The sequence below is a fragment of the Phasianus colchicus genome, chromosome 2, assembly GCF_987193195.1.
Source record: "Phasianus colchicus chromosome 2, bPhaCol1.hap1.1, whole genome shotgun sequence".
NCBI classification, from domain to species: Eukaryota; Metazoa; Chordata; class Aves; order Galliformes; family Phasianidae; genus Phasianus; species Phasianus colchicus.
Genome location: NC_143437.1, coordinates 43,637,215 through 43,658,576, shown reverse-complemented (window position 1 = coordinate 43,658,576; position 21,362 = coordinate 43,637,215). Strand labels below are relative to the sequence as shown.

At 39.8% G+C, this 21,362-nt stretch overlaps 1 long non-coding RNA gene across 2 annotated transcripts; it reads left to right on the top strand.

The window, feature by feature from the left end:
- Positions 1–1,334: 1,334 nt before the first annotated feature.
- On the top strand, positions 1,335–18,754 carry LOC116243064 (uncharacterized). Of its 2 annotated transcripts, none has more exons than XR_004169872.2 (4): positions 1,335–1,529; positions 12,360–12,399; positions 14,769–14,838; positions 18,409–18,754. It is a non-coding gene; the product is annotated as an uncharacterized LOC116243064 (long non-coding RNA). The 2 variants fall into 2 exon arrangements; XR_016464698.1 differs by lacking the exon at positions 18,409–18,754 and adding an exon at positions 18,131–18,364.
- Positions 18,755–21,362: the final 2,608 nt, after the last annotated feature.

Genomic DNA, 21,362 nt, shown 5'->3' with positions numbered 1-21,362 from the left:
GTCACTGAGTCACAGCAAAAGAAGTTCTCACTAGATATAGAGGGAAAAAAATCACGTGCCCTGTGAGGTGTACTTTTGTCCCTTCTCTTTCCAAAATGGACTATTTTGATAGGCACTTTGCTGCTTTTCTGCAGGGATGGCAAGGGATGAAGTTAAACGATCACTCCGCATACACACCTATTTTTGAGGAGAAGCTCACATCTTGGAGGCAATTTTATGCAAATTTTGCAAAATGAAAAATTCTTGAAGATGACGCTGTACATCGGTAACAAAGCGTGACTGACTGCATTCTGGTAGTCTGAGCACTAGTGCCTTGTAGCCAGAAGTCAGTTTCTCTGAGGAATGTTTTTGTGGGCAGTCTCTGCAAAAAAAAAAAAAAAAACAAACTTAACATGGTGAAATGCCAGCTGTGATTATACTATGTAAACCATCTGAAATACACAGGTCAAATGGCAAAAAATTAATCTTAAAATTAACCCCTATCAATCAGATTAAAGGGAGAAGAATGACTTAAAGAATTTAATTTTACTTTGTACTCACCAGGGAAACAATGGACTCTGGCCTTGTTCATTAATATTTAATAAGAACTTTATTAACTTTCTTAAATAAAGGATTTGATTTCTGACTTGTACCTATTTCTTAGATCCCAGTGGAACTCATATTCTCTATTATCAGCTTTTGCATTAGCTCTTGGGATCTTTTTTTTATTATTATTATTTTTAATTTCTGTTTTTCTTCCTCTTCTTGACAATGAATCACAGAGAAGTTAGCCAAGTCATGGGACAAAGACACCACAGCTTCTGGGATGGCTGCAGGAGTGAGAACTGCACGCTAGTTGACTTGCAAATAGACATGGACCTGTTTCTCTTGCAGTCCAGTGCAGGCCAATTGCCAAGGGGCTTGACCTCCTAGGAGCTCCCAAACCTGATCATACAGTCCATTCAATGCAGAAAGGTGTCTGCTAGATGTCCATCCCTGAAGCATCATCAGACTGCTTCACTCAACCAGAGGAGCAGCCTGGGGACAGCACAATGATGGCTTCCAGCTTGGCTAAGATGGAATCAATCTATCACTCCCTGTCTGTGCCACTCATGTACCATACATCCCACTGTTTAATGTGCAGAACTGAAGAAAAAGGAACTGGGGGAAAAAAGACCCTCAAAGCCAGCACTTCTTACTGACATTTAGTTGGGGAGTGGGAAGCTGATGTCAGTCAGGTGAGGAACCCTCCTCTGCTGCTGCCACAGGTGCCAGCAATTCCCTACCTCCACCTTTGGTAAGAAGTAATTAGTTGAAGAGGGTGTTAATTTGTGTGTATGCAAGGAGCTTAGAATGTATATTGGTTACTTAATGACAAAAATGATTTGCTTCCTAGCTGGTTCTTGATGTGTATTTACTTGGGTGCAGAAATACCTAGGCTGAGTGTGGAGGGACTATGAGCCATCCAGGAGCTGCTATACCAAGGAAAAATGGGGAACCTGGATGTGCTTGGCCTTGCTGGGCTCCTGAAGACACTGAAGCTGATGGAGGTAGGTCTGGCTTCCCATTTCCTCCAGAGATCTTGCTGAAATGGAAGAAAGCACCTTCTTGCCTTCTTGTGGGATAGCAGCAGAGACTTTTTTTTTTTTTTTTTTTTTTTTGTATCAGTACAGTTTTTGTATTGTTTTTGTATTGGAGAACTTAGTAATGGTTTCTCACTGTTCTGGAATTTCTTCTTTTTTCCTGCTGCAAGCTGCAAAATTTCTCAAGGTACAAAAAAGCACAGGACTTTAGTCAGATTTTGAGGTCAGTGAGAAATACGTGATAGCCTAAGAAACTTCTGTGATGTTCCCCTGGTGTTGTTTGTGAAACACACCATGTACAATGAATGCATTACGTATGCCTTCTGAGCTGGAAGATGAAGTTGAGGGAAGGGTTCTGGATTTGCCTGCACGTAATGGTGATTAATTTAGCTGAAAGTCTGTGACAAGAACAATCACAAATGATTTCTGAAGTTGATTGTATTATTCCATTATGCAGAAAAGGCAAACTACTGGCCCACTTTTCTTTCAGAAGATATGATTAATTCCCATTGATATAATCACTGTTGGTGTGTGTGTATTTGTGTGTCAATCAGGGACAGAGCAAGGAGAGAAGGAAGGACCCTACAGCAGAGAACTAAATGTTATCCCCAATCCTGACTTTTCCTTGCTGGGAGTTACTGGAAGGGCCTTGGCTACAGGATAATGTTCATATACCTATTTTATTTTCTGCTGTAAACAGCAAAGTATTTTGTGAACAGAGCAGGAAATATGGACAGTCAAGTCAGATTACTTCATTGTCTGTGTTAGAGCACTGCAAGTTTGGATTTGAGAGGTTTACAGTATCATGGTGCAGGGTCTCAAAAAAAGCAAACAAATTTCTGCTAAAATGGAAACACCTTCCCTATGACAACTGCTTGCACAACTGTTGACAGCTTGCAAAGCCTGCATAATTGGTAATGGGGATAAGGACAGAAATATTCGTAGGTCCAACACTTTTTTTGCCCATTTCAGTATCGTTCTTCAAAGCAAAGTGACCATTCTCCTGTATTCTCCTGTATATTAGCTATTTCTTCTGACAACTTTCTTCTTTTGAAAAAAAAAAAAAAAAAAAAAAAAAGGCATTGTCTCTCAAGGACACCTAATCCCTATTACTTGCTCTCAGTTGTTCATTTATGTGGCAAGAAAGGTCATGGTTTAGCTGAGATAAAATGGGCTGATCCTGTAATTTTTTTCTTTTACTTTTCTCTGTTTTACAATCTATTTAGGATTCGAAACTTTCTTAGAGGATGCAATTCTCCCAAAATGGAGTTTGTGTCAAAAAAAAAAAAAAGGAAAGGCAAAGAAAAGTCTTAAAAAGTTTGAAAGTTCTTGTTACAGCAATTTTAAAAAAGTATTTGTAGGAAAAAAAAAAAAGTCTGTTAAAAATGTTTTGACATTTTCCAAATGAAACTTAAACCTTTGTTTCAAAATGACATTTTTCATTTTAAAAGTGACCCAAGCTAAAAAAAAAAAAAAATTCAACAAAAGAACTATGCACCTAGAGAATAAAATGCTTGGATTGGCCAGTTTAATCTGAATTATCCTGTTGAAAAACATAACAAACTACCAAAACAATTTGCTGTAATCAGAATAATATTTCCTGATTTGTCAATAAAGGGGGAAAAAACCAAAAACATGCTTTTTTATACCCCCGGCTTTAAGTTGAACCCATGAAAGGACAAAGCAAACATTTATTTCATCTGTAGTAACAGCAAAATCTTGAGTGACATAAGAGTTGCTAGAATTCTAAGCTCGCTTTCGAGTGACAGCAGCTTGGTTGCAAAAGCACAGCAACAACAGACTTAACTGTCTTCTTTTTGGGGATATGAGAACTGCAGCCCAAGATCATAAAGGAGACAATAAAAAAAATTTGGTTGACAGTCAGCTCTGAAACTGGCCAGCTGCAACTAGATCATTGAGCCAAGAGGCACCACTGTCATCATCTCTCACCTAAATGCAGTCCCAAGACCTTTAATTTTGCTTCTACAGCCCCACATCACTGACCTGGCTGCCCCTTATATGCAGCTTCTTTGCAGCTCTTTCCACATAGCCTTCAGTGCTGCAGCTGCTGCCTATGGATACTGAGCAGGGAGGCTAAAAATACCCCATCGTGCATGCCACCACATAGCAGGAGAATTTATTTCTCCGTACTAAATCCCTCCCTATGGGTTCAGTTACTCTTCCTGCCTGAGCTAGCGCATGCTGTCTAGGATTAAGCTGTCTGTGAAAGTGAGACCTGCTGGGAGCAATGCAAGCCCCCTGGCCACAGTCCCCAAACAGAGCCCTTCATTTTCTCAATTGCCTCCTCAGGAGGCCGCTCCCTCAGAGTGGTCAGCATCTGCTTTTCTTCCCAGTTTCAGAGAGAGTCCAGGCTGAGGGAGAGGTGGGGGTTGGTGCCAAGGTAGACTGGTACAGCACTAAGGATATAGCTGCATGTCCCCTGTCTCTCTATGCCTGCCTTATGGAAGGAGTGCTTTGGGATCCTGGATATTCATGCAGTGTTTCATGAGCAGCCTCACAGGGCTTTAGGGCATTTAAAGAGCATTTCATAACAGCAGAAACTCTGCTGATAGCATGGTGCCCACAGTGTGCTACCAAGGATGGCTGGAACATTACATAGTCTAAAAAGAGCCTTTCAGAAGTGTCACTCCTACACACTAGGGTACAGCAGGAGGTTCTCAGCAGCAGTCTGCATGTCACTCACAGCAGGGACTGCTGGCACAATGGCTTCTGATTTTGCTGCCTATTCAGTATTATTTGTTATATGTTGATATTGTTGATGCACTTAAAGAGATTATATATTTTTCCTGTGGCATAAACAAAATGACTTTCATTTTGTAAGGAGAGTAATGGTAATGAGAAGTCAGGCTTCAAGGGGAAATGATGGTAAGGTTGATGGCAAGGAGAAATGAATCTTGAATGCTCAACTTGGTCTGAGCTGACTACCATTTCCTTAAATAAATAAATTCAAGTCCACACATGTCCTTACCTTATAGGGAGGGAGAAAAGAGTTTGCAACTTCACAGTGGGTAATGTTCCTAGTAGCTGCTCCTTTGCCATCAACTCAAATCCGGCTTCAGACAAAATACAGGCTTGGTGGTTCTTCTTGGGCTGATGTCAGAGCCTTGCCCCTGCCTCGAAGCAGACCAGAGCTAGACATGATCACAGAGACAAAAGATGATGTAAGGACTCCTCTGAAGCCAGCCAGGCTTAAAGGTCACCTGAGGAGCAGCTCTGGCTTTTCTCCCCCTAACCCACATCATCCTTCCCTCGCTCAAGTGCAATAGTGATGAACTAGATCAAAATGGGAAGGGGGTATTCTGCTATGAATAACTCTCGACTTGCTGCTCCCTGGAACATGCTGAACATTAATTTGTCTTCTGTTCTCATGGGACAGCATACTGTATATTACAGCCATTTCTTATTTGTGTTTTTTTTCCCCACCCAAATACAGAAGAGTGGCAGCTGAGTTGCTGTGTGAGAATAGCATTAAAATGTGTAATGCACCATAAATAAACAGAAATAGACAGCCAGGAAGCTGTGGTAATCGCTGCTTTGATGTAGCATGAATTATGATGTGTGTATATATGTGAGTGGGGAGGTGGGGGGTGTTTAAGGGCTTCATGTTTCTTGTGGTGCTTGTTTTGACTCCACTGCAGTTGTTCTGGGAAGAGAGAAAACCCAGCCTGGCATTTGCATATCTCCTCCTTCGCACTGACAGCTGCTGTTCGTTGACTCAGAGAAAAGGGGTGCAGCCTACACCGCCTGTTCCCCTCGGGTCTTCCCTCCTCCACACCCCTCTGCCCCCTCCCTATGTGCTGTGCCCCATAGCAAAGCAGGAGCATAAATCTCTCCTTCTCCCAGGAAGTGGGTTAAGGTCCTTCTGCCACTCTGACAGGATCTCTCTATCAGTTTCACCTTCCAGAAGGAACTGATTTATGCTCCTTTGGCCTCATCTACATCAAGCTGTTTTTTTTTTTTTGTTGTTTTTCCCTGCTGACAGCCCACTGCTACTGGGATACCAAAAGCCACAGTGGATGTGTTAGAGCAAGCAAGTGAGGTTATTAACAAGATGGTCTCATTTTGCTTGAGGTACTCAACATTAGGAAGGTGGCTGCTGAATCCCGGTGTTCTGAGATCAGTAAGATACTTGCAGTAGGCAGAAAGACAGGAAAGCCAGCAGAAAAAGATATGGTGCGGGTGTCTCCTTGTTGATTATCCTCTATCAGCATCCCAGGGACTTCTTTAGCTAGCACAGCACGCCGCTTGCTGGAAATAATCTCCTGCCCATCCCTGCAGCAGCAGCAAGGCAGTTTATTAAAACAGCCCTGCTTTCTTCTTGTGCTCTTTGCATTAATGTTTTTACCTGCAGCCAGTAGTCTCCCTCTGAAAAACTTGTTGGGTCTGAATGGCCACAAATGAGTCTGAAAGTGCTTTACTGCTGCTTGGGTTCAATGAATTCTCTGACCTTATGATAATTTAGGTGTCACAGGGCACCAATAAATGCCAAAACTCACCTGCCAGTCTGTAACTAGCTGCACAGCTGCTGCAGAGCAGAGAGCCTGTGCTCAGTGTGCCTGTGAGGCTTGGCTGTGAGCAGCCAGGCTCTCAGGCCTGCACACATGAGTGCACTTGCATGGCCCCAGGGCTGGAGTGGGGCCTCTCCTTGGGCTCAGGAAAAACAGTAACCTGTTCAGCTGTGGGCTCCTCTCTGAGCCCTGAGTGAAAACACCATCACACACCTCCATCCTTTTATAAGACATGCTATTTACTAACCAAGTGGAGGCAGAGTAAGTGCACGGCTGTATGGCCCAGGCTTTCTGCCAGCAGTTGCCTCAGACAGGGAGAAGGTCTGAAAACCCAGAAAGAAGAGCACTCAAATATTCACACCTTGTTTAATTCAGCCTCATCAAGCCTGACTGGCTTAGATGGTTGTAATTAACTGCTGAGAAGGGTAAAGATTTCTTGAAACTGCAGCATATTGACATAATCAAAGGCCAAGCAAAAACTATCTACAAGCGGGAAGGATTTTAGTGGGACAGTTTCAATGGGAATTTAGTGTCTAAATATCTCCAGGCACCTGGAGCTAGATTTTTCATGTCACTTAACAGCGTTACTCTTTATTTTATTCTCATTTTAGAAAGAGGGAAGGCTGTGCATTGAAATCTATCTACGTATAGAAACTGCAATGCATAAAAGCAGCACACAGCTCTGCTATTTTTCTCCACAGAATAATGACGCACCTTGGTGGAGGTGAGCCTCAAGTTAAGACTGTAACTAGTCTCCTCCCACATCTGAAGGATGTGCTCAACTTTATTCATAGGCTTTAAAAATTTTGAGAGAATCACTTGGTAGTGCACAGCATAGCTGTGCACTAACGGATGCATTAGGAAATGCTGTCACAGTGCACATATATTGCCACACATGGTAATTACTCAAATTGCAAGGCAATTATCATTCCGGTACAGAAATAGCTGACTTGCACTTGCATCCCAAATGCAAGGAACACCTTTCTCATTCAGACCTAGCAGGCCTAATTCTGTATCATATTGTAGCTCCATTGCCCTCCAGCAACACAAGAGGCCAAAAATAGCCTCTGGGGAGCAATCTCCGGCATAAGATGTTCATCCTGGACCATCTGTTGACATACCGTAGGGCCTCAATACTAGCTCAGTGCAACTGTCTCATAAACCTCTGCCCAGGGCCCTTGTTGGGAAGGGGCCATGTGTTTGACATATGCAAAAGAAGAGCACTGCAGAGCAGTTACTCTCGGGCAGCTTACAGTCCCACAGGCTAAATTAAGCTCGGTGTGGAGGACAACAATAATTCATGAAGTGCCCCTTCCCTTCCCTCTTTCCAGTTCCAAAATACTATCTCCTTCCTTCTTGCTCTCTGGTTATCTTTTGGCAGACCCATAGTAATTCCTTTTCCTGCAGAGAATTGGGGTGGGACCTGGCAGGGAGCCAGCATAGATGTATTTTGGAGTGGGATGTGGATAGGACTGGGAAGAGAGGAGCAAGCTGTGTGTCTTTCATTCTGGTAAGCTGCTCCCTTCAGAGGGCAGTATGACAGAAAGGAATGCTACTGTGGATGGCCCTTATGAAGTCCATGGTTTGCCCCTTCCATGAGTGCTCATATCTCTGTTGGCATCATGTGGTGTGCAGAAGTATAGGAGAAGGAGCTACGTTGATACCTCATTATATTTTCCTTCTGCTGCTTTTTGACCCCTTTTCCTTCCTGCTCAAGCCCTTCTGCATTCACCGCCTTCCCCTTTCCACCTGGAAGTATTATTATCAGAAAAAAGAATGATGCCTAGGAGAAATGTGTGATGGCAGAGCTTCTGTTTGTTTCTGTAGACAGCAGAATGAAGTGTAGTGTCTCTACCTTCATCCCAGGGTGCTGGCTTATGGTAAAGAAGCAGAAGGCTTTAGGCAGGGCTTGTGATGCGATTGCTTGTCTTGTAGACATGTAACCTCTTCATGCCTTTTGTTCAGGACAGAAGCTCTCTCCTGTCTGCTTTTTCAAGTTTTCTGTGGCTCTTGCAGGAACAGAGCTCATAGTTCTCTCCTCCATGAGGGCCCCCAATGTGCCTGGGCTTTCACATCCTGCAAAGTGTCCATCTGCCAAACACCAATAGTTCAGACACTGACTGCAACCTAAATTTACTTTTTCTTCCTCTGTTTGGATGTTGCTATCAGCATAAATCATACTTCTGTTTTGTACAATACTTTCAAAACTTTAAGATTGCTTCAAAACTAGTATAAACATAAGCAATATCAACTAGTATCAAGATCACTTTTTGCTCTTTGTAAAGACTGTAATTGGTATATTAACAATACAAAATGACTTTTCTTAAATCATCTACCTTTTTTTGTTATCTTTGGAGGCAAAAGCCATCCAGTAAGACTGTGAGGATTTTTTTATACTTTCTTGATCAGAGAGGGAAAAAGAAAATATTAAACTTCAAAAGAACATAAGGAGATTTCACAATGCAAGAGTTATTTGACAATGCAATCCTAACTATAACAAATTATTCTGCTAATGTGTAATGTCAGTAAAGCATACTTAAACCAGCACAAAGGTTGATATATCTACACTTCTAGGAGTCTTGTTTTTTTTTTTTTTCATTTGCAAAACAGAAGGAAATCAAATAGATTTTTTTAATGAAAAATTATTGACACTTCAGTTAACTCTGGGTCAACGAAAGGTTTATCATTGTCTTAAATGAAGTCAGAATCATGCTTACTATCATAAAATTGTCAAGCTGACAGTTGACAAGCTGCTTGTTAATTTCTTTTTATATTTTAAACACATAAATTGTTTTTACTATTTATTCTCCTTTGTGTTTAACTGTAACCATTGGAATATATTTTATCTTACACTGGAATTTTATTTTGCATTTATTTTCATTTTTTATGCTCTTTGAGTGCTCTGTATTTGTCCAGAAGAGTCCAGTGAGTGTCTGCATGCAAGTTCAGTGTTCTGTTTTCAGGCAATTTATGACATTCACTCAGTGTCTCTTCTGAGTAGAGGTTTGCATTTTATTATTACTGTTGTTTGGTAAACCTTCTGACACATTATTGCTAGGATTTCAGCTTAATCCAGTATTATAGCTCTCAGCATTTCTTCTTCATATTTGCTGGGCTTTTTTGTTTTTTATTATTATTATTATTTTCAAAGAATAACATGAATTAAATGTGTATATAAAACCATGGTACTTCATAAAACATATCACAATTGTAGGAAGATGATACTAGCATGAAAATATATTCAGTACCTGCTGTATTCATCCAACTGTTCATTAAAAAGAAAGATACTTCCTCTAAATTGGTTAAGTTTTAAGGTCATGTATCTCCTTTTAATAGCCCAGTCTTTGAAGGAATATTCTTCCAGTTGTTAAATTGGCTCTAAACATAAAGTTGATGTGCATGAGCGTGAAATTTGTATTCACACAGATAACTAAAACAAGGCTTATATCTTTTTCCCCCAAAGGCATGTTTTCCCACCTTTATAATGCTCCTACTCTTGAGGCATGAAAATGTGTGAGCCAGGTCCTCAGATCTCTTGTATACCTGACATATGGGGAAATTTGAAAACAGAAAATTCTCATAAGCGCCCACTCATTAACCCCACATCATGAGGTTAAAGTTCAGAGAAGGTGATAATAAACTTTGTTGACAAATTCTTGGCTCTAAGATATGGCAGACAGAAAGAAGAATTTCTGTGTAAAAAAGCAAATTTAGCAATATGACAGCAACTGAGGACTGAATGCTGTAGCAAATGGATGCTCTCTGAGTTATAGAAGTTAAAGGTCAGTCATTCAAACATCAGTTATTTTATTTGACTTGCATAATTATTAGCCATTAGCAGCCATTTCAACTGTCTGGTAATTGTTTATTTACTTTTGCTTCATGTCCCCAGTGCAGCACAAAACAGTCTCAACACACTGATATATCTAGCAGCGCAAAAAAAAAAAAAAGCCTACCCTGTAGTCAGAGGTGTCATTGCAGCAAGGACAGAGACACTTTTAGTGTGTGGCTACCACTAGAAGAATGCTTTGCATTATGAACCTCAGCGCATAGCAGCTGCCTCAGCATGTACTCATCATTCCTGGTCAGATTTATCCAATTTGCTTAGTACTAGAACAAATATTTCTGTTCCTGCTGAAAACACGGCTCATCCTTTTGTGAACAGGCTTACAGAAACAGGGATGCATTGTTCCTCCTGTTTCAAAACACTTATGCAAGATTTGTGGAGATTGTGTGGCAGGGATGACTGATGAGCTAAGTTCTCTGACAGGAATATGAGCAAAAAATAGAAGCAGAGGCACTAGTGTAGAATTGCAGCCTCAGTGGTATGCTGGAAAGCACAGCCACTTCCCAGATACCTGGTCTAGCATTAGGTGGGATGGTTGGTGGCCCTGCGTGTGGCAGGGGGGTTGGAGATTCATGATCCTTGAGGTCCCTTCCAACCCTGGCAATTCTGTGATTCTGTGATAACCATTCTAGCTCACTCTCTACTTACCTCCTGATACCGTGGTTTTGCAGATCCAGAGCAGCCTTGGTCATGAAGACAGTTCAGTTGCCTTAAATGAAACTGTATACAGCATGTGATAATCATGAAACAAAAAGTTAAACTTTAAGAACTGAATGGTATCCAAAGCTACGTGACATAGATGCAGTCAAATGTCTCTGTGATTTAAAAAAAAAAAAAAAAAAAAAGTGTGAAGTGCTATGCTTTGCTGGTGAGAACTTTCTATGGAGACGGAGATAAAACATACAAATAGCTGGTTCTTTTACTACCAGTGGGAGATTAGGTGAAATAAATGTTTCAGCTCATCATCCTTTATCACTGCAATCTTTTTTTTTTTTTTTTGGGGGGGGTCTCACTAATGAAATAATTTATGCGTGCTTCTCTATTTACTACCATTGCCCTGTATCAGAGTTTAGCCTACACCTTGCTGATTAATTCTGATAGCTGGAAGTAATACAAGGAAGATGTTTTTAAACTTATTATAGGAGGAAGTTCTGCACAAAATTAAGAGAAATTTCATCACCATAACAGTGTTTGTAAATGAGATCTAAATTTTCCTCCAAAGTGTACACTAACTGCTTAAATCCCCTCACCTCTGACTTCTCCTTTCACCCTATATTTAAAGTATTGATATGATAATATGAACTAGAAAAACAGTTCTCGCCTTACAATTTCTTCCTTCATTCAAACAGCTATAAAAATAACTTAAAATAAGCTTTAATGCCTGGATTGTATGTGTGCCTGGAGCTAAAAGGATGATGTTTGAGAATGATGGATGAACATCTTGGTCTCTTCTGGCCTTAAAAATCAATGAAATCAGGTTTCCAAGCTCTGGGAGTGGGCAGCTGTGTTCACTGAGGCAGCCAGAGCAACAGAAAAGCATGTCAGGCCATGCCTTTTCAGAGAAGGCCATCTAGGGAACTGTGGTAACACCACAAGTGTGGAGTCAGTGGGAGTATTTCTAACACAACACGTTTGGGGATCAAAGTAACCTGTGAATGCAACGCAAGGAGAAGCAGTCCTGGGTATTTCATGAAAATTTTCTTAACTAGCTGATATTGGCAAGGGTCCTACAGGCTAGGTAACTGGTCAGAATGTGAAGTTTCAAGGTGAGTAGCTGTCTTTGGGAGTGTTTGTCTTTAGTCTTATTTGCATCTGAGTTTACTCTGAAAAATCTGGAGATTGATCCAAACTTCAGCGGGCCAGCCCAGACTTGGCATCAGGGCCAAAAAAACATGGAGGGGCTGGTAGTCCCAGTGTGTGCCGATATGGCCAGCCATATGATGGGAAGAGTGGCACTATGGATACTATTGTAGGCTCTGCATTGCCAGTAAGGACCTCCTGCCAAATAAGGTGGCTGACCACCTCCTTCATCCTGGCAGCCACACATTTGCGGACATTATCCCCAAACAACAGAAGAGGGACTAGACCAGCTGAAATTTGGCCAGTTCAACTGATACGCTGCTTTGCTACCTCAGAGCTCATTACAAACCTCACAACACTTTCTGGATCTAGGAGATAAACAAGGGAATTTAGTTAAATGTAATGACTTATTAAGAGTGACTTCCTTCAAGATTTAGTGTACTTCGTTTGTTTCTCATCACAGGTAATTGAAGATGACTAAAGATATGAGGGCTGTCAGTTTTCCAGATATTCAGTAATGCTACTGTCCTCATTTCTTAGCTTATTTCTTTTTTAGATTAGTAAGTGATCTGTGATTTACAGCAACGTACCATATTTTTAACCTTTTTTTTTGTTTTCCAGCAAAGTTGTCAAAGGTGCAGGAAAGCAACTGTGTTTTCAAGTACGTACACAGCAAATTTCAAATCTTAGTTTAATTCTGGTAGCAGTTGAGTCATTGGAATCTGAAATAAAATTCTGGTGTGAATAAATAGCTGCTTCTTGAAACAATCTGAAACTTCCCCAAAATAGATTTATTAATTTCTCTGAACCAATAGGTGGATGCTGGATCAGACAGTATTTAAGTTGCACCATCATATCAGGAGTAAAAACGTGGAAAAAAAGGTGATCATGTTTAGTTTATAAAAATGGAAAACTGTGTAGAAGTGAAGAGAAATGGTTAAAAGGATTAGACAAAGAATTGAATGCTTAGAGGAACGTGCTTTATTAGACCGTGAGTGTCCATATATTTCAATACTAAAAAAAATGATTTTCAAAAAAAGACGGTATATTTAAATAACAGAATAAAGGAAGCTAATAGAAGTAAAATAGCCATCCGTTTGAATGTAGAAATACTTTCCAAAAGATGAAAATAGAAGGCAACTTGAACTCATCCTGTTAAATGTAGAACTCTAATGAGACATATTTAAAAAAAAAAAAAAAAAAAAAAAGATTTTGAAGAACAACTTCCTAAAGGCATTGAAATGACTAATAAGAATGTTCTCCGATACCTCGGAAACAGGAAGTCTGTTAGAAAGTCAATGGGCTGAAAGATGATTAAGGTATAAATAGGATATTCCAGGAAGCTAGGGTCATGGCAAGAAAGCTAAATTAACAAATTGCATCAGTATTCTCTGTGGAAGAGATCATGGGGGTTTCCGTGAACCATTCTTTGCAGGGAGAAGCCTTAGGAATAGTGTCAACAGAAGACATTTTCAGAGCAATTCAATAAAACAGTAACAAATCATAAGGACCAGGTAGCATTCAACCAAGCATTCTAAAGAAGCTAAAATATGAGACTGTCAAACTACTAATTTCTGAAATCAGCCTTGAAAGCAGAGAAATAGAAGGTGGCAAATGCATTGCTATTAAAAAAAAAAAAAAAAAAAAAGTTTAAAAAGCAGAGCTGAGGAACTACTGACCAGTAAAATTGATTTCTGTACCAGACAAATTGGTTCAGATCATACAGAATAGAATTGGTAAACACATCATTTTGTAGAGAGAAAATGGGTCTCACAAATCCATTAGCATCTTTTGACAAAGTTAATGAGAAACAGGCTAAGGGCATGCTGCCTGCTATAGTGGACTTGAGTTTTCAAAAAGTTGTTTGTATCACCAAAAGGTCTTAAAGAAATTAATCAGTCGTGGAATAAAATAGAGGATCCTTCGCATGTTTTAATACGTGGTTAGGAAAAAAAAAAAAAGAGACTAGAGATGAACTGCCATCTTTACACAGTGTAAGATGGGGGATGAGCTGAATCCCACATGGCCCCTGTTGGGGGGCCGAGTTTTATTTAGACTTAGCAAGGATACAGAGCTGGAGATAAACTATGCTTTGATTTCATAGCTTTAAAATATTTTCTTTAATCAGGAAATCAATATAATCTGCATACAATTTGCATGGCTCAGTACATAGGCCTTTATTGGTTTATGATGTCGTTGCAGGAGCATGTTGAGATTTTGTGGGTTAGCAGAGAAAGGAGGAAACAATTCTTAAGTTAGATGTTGCAATAGTGACAGGCATAGAGAAATATGTCACATTTACTTTGAATTTGACAGAGGTAGCAGATATTCTTCATATGTATGTCAAGCAAATTAAATAATAATATTGACCCACCAACACTAGCAAAGACAGTTGTTGTCTGTGAGGATGAGAGAAAAGAAACAGAAAGAAACAAACTGCCAGACTGTAGGTCAAGATGTTTGAATTATAGTAATGCAAGAAGGAACAATTTTTTGTGATTGAAATCTCAGATTTTCCCAAATGGTTACACTCAAGCAGCTTTATTATCCTATTGTATGAACTGATGCTCTCTTCTATGTTAAATTAAGTGTTCCAAGAAATCTAGGTAAATTGTTTTAGTGGAGGTATATGGAGATGATCTTGAAAAAGCTAATCATACTTGGTCACATGTATGAATGGTTGTCTCTGTGGAAATTAAAGAGTGAGCCTTCTCAGGCACTCCCAGATCCCAGCCCAAGAGAGTGAATCTTTGTATCTGTGTGTGTGTGTCTATAATCTTGCTTTGATATTAAATAACTAACATATCTCCTTTAGAAATGTTATCATCCAGTTTAGCAAGATGCTTCAAAATATTATCTTTCAAATAAACAGCACTATAACTGTTGCATAAAATATTCAGAGTTCTTTACTAAGAATCCGTTCATGAAATCTATTGGTGATACTTAGGATTGTAATTCTAATCTTTTGCTTGCATAGAAGACATTTTTGGGCATAGTTGTTACCATGATTATGTAATTTTTACTTCCAAGCAGATACATAACAGCCTAATAGCAGGGATCTTGTGTAAGAACTTTCACTGGAGCCATGAATAAAGAACAGGTAAATAAATGGCGGTATGTTTTGGTACAGGTTTCATACATATACACTCTTACGCCTGCGTACACACTGTATATCATGTGGGGGCTACTGGAGAGCATAACAGGTATCTGTATTGGTTATTCTATCTAGGAAAACTCCTGTACGAGTAAATGATTTGCAGAAGTGGAATTAGCATAACTCCCAAGGAACCACAGCACAAAATTATTATAATAGTTGTAAAAATCTACTTTTCCAGACTTACTATGATGGTAAAGTTAGTAAAATAGATAAACATAAGGATACCTACCACCTTTAAGAATGACTCTCAGAGTCGCAGAATGGCCAGGGTTGGAAGGGACCTCAAGGATCATAAATCTCCAACTCCCCTGCTACAGGCAGGGCCACCAACTTACCCATTTAATACTAGACCAGGCTGCCCAGGGCCCCATCCAATCTGGCCTTGAACACTTCCAGGGACCGGGCATCCACAATCTCTCTGGGCAGCCTGTTCCAGCACCTCACCACTCTCTCTGTAAAGAACTTCCCCCTGACATCCAACCTAAATCTTCCCTCCCTCAACTTAAAATCATTTCCCCTTGTCCTGCTGTTATTTATCCTTTCAAAGAGTTGATTCCCCTTCTGTTTTAGTTCCACTCCCCTGATCATCTTCATGTCTCTCCTCTGTTTTTCTCCCATCATTTAACTTTTTCCTGAAAATCATCTCTCTTTAGACTACCACCCCAGACAAAAGATCTCGTATCCTAGGTGTTATTTTTAAATCATACTCGCAGAGATAATAAATATACTACCCAAATAAATCAGTGGGAGCCAAAACTGAAGCTTCCAAAAGGACTGTACTACCCAATACAAGTTCAGTCCATAATAAAAGTGCCACCAGTATACCTTTGATAGGTCACAGGGCAAACAGGTCCTGTTGGAATTCCATTCTAGCTCCTTGTGCAAAGAAGTCTAGACCCTGTAGGGTTTTCTAAGGGTTGCTTCACAGATGCAGTAGCGCACATCAGTTATAGAGGTGCCACTGCTTTGTAAGAAAGTTATATTTGTTCTTGAAGGTAACAGAGGAGATCTGGTTGAGGTTCTTGCTGCTTTCCAGATATGATTATATATAAATCATGAAGGACATGTTGATTTCAAAGAAGTTGTTTCAATTTATGTAGCTTATACGTATGGCTCATCTAGTACCATAGGCACTGCTCTTGTGTACTTCCTGGCACTGCTTTCACATTGCTCCAGGCTCTGGTGAGAGCAAATCAGTTCTCATCAATTGACGTGAACAGCGCTATGATAGGTTACACCATCTGAAATATGGACTTAATTTGCAAGCCAACGCCAATTTGATCTGGCAGTGACTTATAATGACAGTGAGCAGCTGTCAACACAAGTGCATGGGGATAGAAAGTCTGGGACATCTACCTGAATTCTTCATTAATTTATTGTAACTTTGCACATATTCAGTAAAATTCATGTTTGCAAGGAAGCCAGGTGAGAATTAGGTCAAGTAGCACAATTATCACATATTTGTCCATGAAATTTTCCATGGAAATTGTTGGAATTATACCTGCTACTTTCAGTTCTAAATTCTCATTATTAAGTTCTAAAGCTCATTATTGTTTCTGATGCTTTTTGATCAAATCCTTCAACCAGCTGACAGTTTCAGAATAAGAAAAAAAAATATTTGTTTTATGATTCCTGGTCCATAGATTGTTCAAGTCCTGGAAGGTGCCTCCGTATCTTTGTCTTGTTCCTTCCTGTACTCTTCTCCCAGCAACCTGCTGTAAGTCAGTATTGATAATGAGATGCTGAAAGAGCTGATCTTTTGGGGTTAGCTGGTTAGGGCCATTTCTTTATGTATGATGAAAGAGCAAATTAACCTACATTTTGTCATCAAAACTAAGAGATGAAAAGTAATGTAATTTCATCCAATTCTGCTTATATTTCTGAGAAATTAAGGAATTGCAAAACTAAACTAAAGTGAATAGTTGCCTTCACCAAGATCGCATCACTGATTTTTTTTTTTTTTTCACCAGGATTTTTTATTTAATATATTTGTTAATTCCTGTCCCATCAAGACTACAAATTTAGCTAATCCCATCAGTGAAAAATGACAATGAACACTGACTTAGTAGGAAATAGACTGTATCTAGGATACAGAACATCTCTGTTTCTTGGACAATGCCCTTGCCATCTGTGGGATGAGTTGACAGATAATATCAAATTAGTACAAATCTTTGTTAAAGTAATCATAAAGTTTTATAGTTAAAATAGAGAAGGTCAAGTAGTCCAAAATTCTGGGTTTCTTTAGCCTGGCTACATTCCACAGCTGGAGTATTTTCATTCTTTCTTTCTTTGTTAAACGTGTCATATAATATATTCCTCTTTGACGCTAAATGTGTATGATAAGTACACAGGGCATGAATTGCAGTAAAGATAACTGTTGCCATAGGAACCTTAACTTTTGCATTTGCCAAGTTTGAATCTGTAACAGTGCAATCATAAGATTGAAAGGCAGGGGGAGGTCACATCCCTCTGACCATCCCTTTGGAGGATTCCCTTCTTACCTACCTCCATGCCAGCTACATGCTCTCACACATTGGACCAACAGCAAGACCATACACAAGTTGGAGGTGATACTGGAAACACTGCCAAAGTGATTCTTCAGGGGCTGTTTTGGTCCCTTCTGCTCTTAAACACTTCTGAATGAGCCTATAGAGGCTTGTAGGCAGGATCAGGTCTGGCCTGTGTTCGTTGACCCAAGTGTTTAGTAACACCTGCCTTTTTTTTTTTTTTTTTTTTTTTTTTTTTACAATTCCATGTGTTTTCCCTTAGCCACTTGCAGCTACAGAAACACAAAGCATTATATTTTATATTGTAAGAAGCCAGGATGTTTGTTGTGTGATAACATCTACTTGGACCCATTGTAACCAGGCACTCTGCTTTAGGGGCACAAACAAATCTGTTTGTCCCATGAGCATTAGTACCTGTAGTTTCTAGAGTAAAGTGCTGCACAGCAGCTTTCTTCTTCAGGCCCTTCTTCCTAACCTAGCCTCAAAATGGAAATTTCTGCCTTGCTCAAATGCTGATGTATTAGTGTTTGTTTATTCCCAAATAGAACTGAAAATTTGAAATATCAAAGGCATGAAATAGAACTGCATAGTGAAACGACTGTTGCAGATAACAAAACTGCTCATTTCATGTTAGCTCAGTGCTACACTGACATTTTCTGAAGAGGCTCATCACCTTGTGGGAATTTTGTCTGATTTTTTTTCTTTTTTCTTTTTTCTCTGTGTCCCAGAATCTCTTGCTGAAATATAGCTCCTGATAGATTTAGGGCCTAATGGGGAGAAGCCCAAACTTGGTATCCACTGCTGACTTATGTGAGCCTCTTCTGAAGGAATATCCAAGGAGAAGAGAGATAGGAATACAGTCTGTACTGGGGAAGTGCTCTGCTACTGCTGAGATATTTTGATATAACCTAGTGAAATAGCTTGCATGCCTCCTATGTATGCTGTACAACTTCTGTGGGAATAAAACACTCTTCTCAACAGTTTTCTGACCAATGATTTTTCCTAGCCTGAAGGGAGGGAGAGAAGAATGAAAGGAAGGAAGAAGGAAGGGAAAGAAGGAAGGAAAGAAGAAAGAAAGAAAGAAAGACTAAGTGAGCAAGAAAAAAAGCATCCTGTCTCTTTTCCAAAACACATACAGTCCTGAAAGAAAAGGAACAGTCAATGGGAGCTGAAAGGTAGCTCCCCAAGCAGCAACCTTGTGTGCTGTCACTTGATGAAGAAAGTATTTGTTCTTTCTCTCTCTTGGGATGATCACCCATGCCAAATATTCTGGCATGTTCCTAAGCCTGCTGTCCAAATTATATTCACTTAGTAACAGGATCATTTGTCTCTGAGTAATGCTCTAAGTTATACCACCGGGGTTTGCAGGGCATGAGAATTTTTGGTGTTGGAAAGGGAATAAAAGACTACCTCCTTTCTCTGCAGGCAAGCAGAGACTCTGCATTCTCTCCATATAGGCTCTTCTTTGTTTTTTGTCCAGAGATTGTCTTAGATCCAAGTCAACCAAAGAAAAGCTGATTATCACCTTCTCACCTATAAATAAAGGGATTACAGAGAAGTTGATGCTGGGTAACTGATCTCCTTCTTGAGCAGCTGAGGGGGATAACCATTATGATGAAACAAATTTGAAGGAAGAATGAAAAAAATTGCCAAGCTAATGATTAATACAGTGCCATAGGTCCAAGCAGCGTGGCTGACAGTTGATTCATCATTCATAGTTATTTGTATCTATATAAAAAGAGAGCACAAACATGAGGACTGCTCCAAAACTCTTATCACGTTGGCCCATTATATCAGAGGTAGGTGGTGGTGGTATGGCAGTAGAGATTGTTGGGAAGCCAACAGTATTCCATTACAATATGTTGCTGTGGAACAGATGGCAATGGAGGAGTAATCTGATAAAATAGTTTCTGACGTGGAAGTACATGTGAAGCAAAGGTGTGTAACTGAACTCTTCCATGAGGAAAGAGTTGCACCCATTGACATTCATCAATGTTGCTGAATGCTTATGGAGACCAAACAGTGGATGTGAGCACAGTGACGCAGTGCGTGGTGCATTTCAGCAGTGGTGACAGCAACAGTGGGTCACCTCCTCTGGTACAGATTTTAACGAATGCATTATGCAGGTTCTTGTTCATTGCTGGTGAAAATGCATAGCTACTGGTGGAGGCTATATTGAAAAATAGTGTTTTGTAGCTGAGAATTTGCTCTATTGAATAGTGTTATTGTGCTCTTTGTGTCCGCTATAGTTTCCACAGAAATAAATAGGAGACATTTTCAGAGTGGCCTACGTAAATAGCAATTTTAATTCCCACTGCAGTAGACAACCAGTTTTTCCTCTGTAAATGTTCACCGTAATGGAAAGTTTCTTGAGAAGCATTAAGGAGAAAAACACCAATGTCAGTTAATGCTGACATCTCTCTCTTTTTTCTTCACACAAGCTTACATTTTTTTTTTGATGTTTTGTTAATGACATATATTTCTTCCTACTTATGGTGGATGCCTTGGAACTAAATTGGTTACAGTTAAATTCCAGGAAATGCTTACCACTAAATTGCTGCAGGGCTAGCAGAGGTGGAGGCTAATCTTTTTCCTCAGACTAGACTAAAAGAAAAATAAGTTTACTGGAATATCCACACAGTTTTGACCCTGAAGTTCACAGAATGGGTGAGTTTGGAAGGGACTACCTCTGAAGGTCATCAGGTCCAACCCAAATGCTCTAGCAGAGCCATCTAGAACAGGTTGCTCAGGATCACATCCAAAGGGCTTTTGACGATCTCTAAGGAAAGAGATTCCACAACTTTGGGCAAGCCGTGCCAGCTCTCAGTCACTTGCAGAGCACTTCTCTTAGCACATGTCTAGATGGAACCACCACTTTGTACCCATTACCTTGTGTAATTTGTAAATTGGTAAAGTTTCTTGGGATCAAGAGTCGTGGCAGTAAGAGAAACCAGAAACCATGAGAGCATGTTCCCGTTCTCCGTCTAACTCATCTTATGTAATGCTGGAAAATGTAACTGCAGAAGCTGACCCTCTCCACTTGTGCAGCACTCCTAGTAATGGGCCTAATTCTACTTTAAGCTGGTGCAGTTTCAAGGGGATAATCCTGATTTATACTCAGATAACCAGGAGGAAAAACGGATCCATTATATGCATAAGAGCAGTCATATTATAAAAGGGCTACAGTTTTAAATGGCCATTTCAGCCAAGACAGACAGATTTTCTTGTCACCCATCCTCACAGCCCATGACAGCTTAGAGCTCTGGTAGATTGGATAGGAATAAGCCACGAAAACACCACAAACTGTCTTTTTGGCATTTTACTTTTTCTTTTGGTCTTTATTATATCATAATCTAGATAAGAAGCAGCAGCTCATACACAGTATGAGTAGCATTTTGATGTCATGCAGGCTGCTGAAGAAGTGGAAGATACAGTTATAGTTCAAGTATCAGATGTGCATCAGCAAGATTAATTTACAGCAAAGTCAGAAATTTGAGTAGGTTTGAATTACACTCCTCCATAGTGGAAAACAAACAAACAAAAAAAACCAACAACAACAAAGATTGCACTACAAAAATTGATATGACATAGTGCAGAGGTGAAAGAAGAAATTGGCTTTTTTTTACTTTAAAGATAGCATTAGAGTCTACTATTAAGCCAAGACAGTATGAATACCTAACACTCACATTAGAAGAGAAAGATTTTCATCTTCCCCAACTCAGGCCATATTCACCTTTTCTTTAATTGCTCTGGGGAAATACAGATTTACACCTGAGCCAGTAAAAGCAGGATGAACTCCTTTTCAGCATGCAAGAAGACAAGAGACACAGCCCACTCTGCAAAGCAGAAAAAAAATTGCAAGTAATTTTCACCAGCAAAACACATTTTCCCCTCCAGTATGAAGCAATGGGGAGCAGCAATCAAAATTGATTGTTCCAGTTAGAAGTCTGCATCACTAAG